This window comes from Mus caroli, chromosome 2 (genome assembly GCF_900094665.2).
Source record: "Mus caroli chromosome 2, CAROLI_EIJ_v1.1, whole genome shotgun sequence".
Taxonomy (NCBI): domain Eukaryota; kingdom Metazoa; phylum Chordata; class Mammalia; order Rodentia; family Muridae; genus Mus; species Mus caroli.
In genome coordinates, this window is record NC_034571.1 from 19,042,840 (window position 1) to 19,047,237 (window position 4,398).

Below are 4,398 nucleotides of genomic sequence, written 5' to 3' on the forward strand. Positions count from 1 at the left end.
TGAGCTATGGCAGGGAAGAGAGAACAACAAAACATCGGAGAGTAAAAATACCATGTCCTTGTAGACAGACTATTTAGTCATTTATCCTATGACATGGAAAGTGCCCCAGGTCCCAAAAGGGAGGCGGTAACTTCAGTTCTTGGGTTTGGCTGTAGGAAGCTCATTTGCTGAGGGAAAGCGCAGTCAGTTCCAGGCTGTATGTTTGTAAACCCCTCCTTGATGATGTCATCCCTCTGATATTTATTCTTTCATTCAGAAGACTCACTTGAGGGGATGCTCAGTCTACCCCGGTTTTCTCTTGTTCTCTACTAGGTTCCAACTAACTGCCTTAACAGGGCTTCCTCCAGTTGATTTGTGCTGGATGTTTTATGTATATAACTTACCAGTTGTTTTGGTTCCCCTCCCCCATGCTCTTCAATCTTTTACGTAGGCTTCCTATATACATAATGAATCTATTTAAAACCAAAAGTATGACTGTCATAGAGCAATCTCCAGTTTGTACAGCACAAGGTCTTTCTTGGGATCTCAGAAGATCTTACACCAAGCCATAGACGAAAGTAGCTAAGTGTGGGGAAAGCTATAATCAAGAAGCAATTAAAAATTCAGGTGGTGGTGGTGTACACCTTTAATCCCAGCACTTGGGAGGCAGAGACAGGCGGATTTCTGAGTCTGAGGCCAGCCTGGTCTAAGAAGTGAGTTCCAGGACAGCCAGACAGCCAGGGCTACACAGAGAAACCCTGTCTCGAAAAAACAAAAACAAAAACAAAAACAAAATTAGCAACGATCAGATGCACAGTAGAGAGAGAGGGGCATGGAAGGCTTCTGTGACAACCCTTACTCTCCCACCCACCCCTCAAAAAGTCACAGCCCACACAAGAAGCTATTGAAGAGAAGTAACTGTTAAAAAGTGTGATGGCGATGCCGAAGTGTAGCTTTCCACAATTGATGGCTTCTGTTGGGGGTGTGAGAGGAAATGGACTCAGTTCTACTTAAGTGGCAGGCCACAGAGAGTTTAACTATGCCCCAGTGAGTATATAGAGAACACAAATAAGACTTGTTTATTTTTATGTTTCTATTTTTATTCTCATTTTTATTTTAACATTTTGTGGGGCCACAACAGTGGGGGGATGAACGTGGAAGGACTGAGAAATGGGTGTGGCTGGGGTGCATGATGTCAAGTTCTGAGAATCAAGAAAAATGTTATGTTGGGGAAAAAGTAGAAATGAGCTAAAAATGTAATGTATGTGTGTCTATGCAGAAAAATATATCTGTGAGTGAAACATTACTCTGCTTTCACTTCTATTCCGGGAGCTACAATATTTGCAACATGCTTTGGACAAATTAATCTTTTGGAAGCTGCTCAATCAATACATCCTTCTTTACCTTTCTCTCAGCTTAGTAAGATGCTATTGATATTTGTAACAATCAAGCAGTTTCCGTGGCACTTGACCTAGATAGCACTAACAAGTATTTCATTCACTAAACTGGGAGCTAGTCCTAAAAAAAACGTCCTTAGCTCCAACCTTTTCAGTGTTTGTTTTGTGTTTTTATAAATCTTTTACTGTGTGAAGTTCCTAGTATAAGTTCCCTTTTCCTGAGTGAACTCTGATAAAATTGACCAAATCATACTAAGATGTTCTAAGGCTATCAGCTGGATGTATAGAGATGGAAGAGTGTGTGCTTTGTATTCCTAAGGTCCTGGGCAGGGTCAACACCCAGAATTTAAAAAAAAAAAAAAAGTCATAAAAAAAAAAGATAACCTGTGTAGGATTTCTTTTTTCTTTCTTTCTTTCTTTCTTTCTTTCTTTCTTTCTTTCTTTCTTTCTTTCTTTCTTTCTTTCTTTCTTTCTTTCTTTCTTTCTTTCTTTCTTTCTTTCTTTCTTTCTCTCTTTTTTTTTTTTGTTTTTTTTTTTGTTTTTTTGTTTTTTGGTTTTTGGTTTTTTGAGACAGGGTTTCTCTGTCTGCCCTGGAACTCACTCTGTAGACCAGGCTGGCCTCAAACTCAGAAATCTGCCTGGGATTAAAGGTGTGCACCACCACTGCCTGGCTGTGTAGGATTTCTTAGCCTAAATTTATAGACAATAACTCAATTTCAGCACTCAAGAGTCTGAGGTAAGAGGATCTTCAAAACAAAAACCAAACCAACCCCCCCCAAAAAAAGCCCAACTCCCCCCCCAAAAAACAGAAACAAAATGAAACAGCAAAATCACACAATAACAATAGCAACAACAACAACAACAACAACAGTGAAATAGGGTGAAAAGAGAAGAAAAACAGGGATTTACTGTGAAAATTGTTTCATATACACAACACAAAAACAAGTTCTAGAGCAAATCATTTTAAAGCATAGAAACTTGCGCACCATTCACAATTAATGTCTTCTTTTGGAAAAAAAAATCAAAATTGAAGATGTACCTAAAAGTCCCTGGTGGCCAGGTGTGTTGGCATATGCCCTTAGTACCAGAATGGGAAATATGCTGGTACATTGCTGGAGAGGCAGCTGGTGGAGAAGATTGTGAATTTAATATGTGTGTTGACTTGGACTTTCCTAGTGAGTGCTGCTGGATACTTTTCAGGATTATCGGCCCATTGGGTATAATCTTTGTAGAAATGCCTATCAAAGTCTTTTTTGTATTTTAGAAACGTGACTTTTCCATTGTAGAATTTTCGGAAGTGGCTGTTTGGTTTTTAATTGTAATATAGCTAGGTTGCCCCGGAAACCTCAAACTCTTGCTTTCAAGTGGTTCTTTTGCTTCATCTGGGCTGTTGTTTAACAAAAATCTCAATCATTTAATTTTACCAATGAAGACTTGGGAGCCTGCTAGCTCAGAGAGGCAGAGAAAGCATCCGACTGACCTTCCTACTCAACAGAAAGCGTACCTCTCTCTTCTATTTTCTGTGTGACTACCTGTCCTCCTGACTCCATCTTATGTTTTTTTTTTTTTAAGATTTTTTCCTTTTTTTATTGGATATTTTATTTATTTACATTTCAAATGTTATCCCCTTTCCAGATCCCCCCTGAGACCCCTATCCCAAACCCCCTCATCCTGCTTCTATGAGGGTGTGCCCCCATCCACCCACCCATCCACTCCCGCCTGTCATTTGTTTGCTTCCTCTGTCTCTTGACCTATTGTTGACTTTATGTTTAATTCTGTTTAAAATGAGGCTGAGCCACATCACAACTAAAAACAAGTTTTTCTAATAATGAAGCACCAGAATAATTCCAGGCATTGGTGTGCTTACCCCATCTTACTGTGTGTCCTCAAGCCCTGCATTCTTGTTTTTTTTTTTTTTTTCTTTCGAGACAGGGTTTCTCTGTGTAGCCCTGGCTGTCCTGGTACTCACTTTGTAGACCAGGCTGGCCTCGAACTCAAAAATCCGCCTGCCTCTGCCTCCTGAGAGCTGGGATTAAAGGCGTGCGCCACAATGCCCCACCCAGCAAGTGCTCTTAACCACTGAGCTGTCTTTCCAGGTCCTGAAACTAGCATTTAAAAAGGCGTGATACCTCTGATTTTCTAACTTGCCTGAAACAGCTTCCTATATCATGCTTTGTCTCATCTCTCATCCATGGCCTTATCACACGAGCAAACTCTGTTCCTCTGGCTCGGGTGCTTTTGTAGCTTTCCCCTTTTCTTTCCATAGAATGGGTCTTCTTCCCATACTTTCTGCATGTACACACCTTCCCATTCTTGAAAAACCCATTCAAATGTGGCTTGAGCAGTGTGCCTTCCTAATCTATATCTTTAATCAAGCTATCCTGTTTCCATAACACTTTAAAAAAACATAAACTTTTTGTAAAATTATTTGTGTGTGTGTGTGTTCCCACATTTGTGTGTATGTATGAATACTCACCCACAGAATACACGTGTAGGACAGATCACAACCTCAGGTGTTAGCCTTCAGATTTCACCTCATTGGGGACAAAGTCTCTTTGATATTTTCTGCTGCAGATATTTTCCTGACTGCCCTTCTCATGTACTTGTAAATATGGTGGGATACCGCTATGTACCACCACAGCCAGTCTTACCTGATGATTCAAACTCAGATCCTCATGGTTGCATGCCAGGTGGTTAACCTAATGAGCCATCTCATCAGGCAGCAATAGAAATTTAACTGAAACCCGACAGTTTGAAAAATTACAGTTCAGAAGTTTCATAAAGTCCTTGGTCCTCCTGCACCACTTCTCAGTGACTGGGCTTCTATGCATGGGCCACCATGGTTGGCTTCCTGCTTCTATTCTAATACAATTATTAAAACTTTTTATATGTTTGGATCATTTAATATTTTTCTTTCAAAGTTCAGGCTTTTTTTTTTCTTGTTTTTACAACTCAGATTATAGATACTTACAGTTCCGGTCATTTGGTCTCCCTGTTCTTAAGTAGTTCATATTTATCTTTT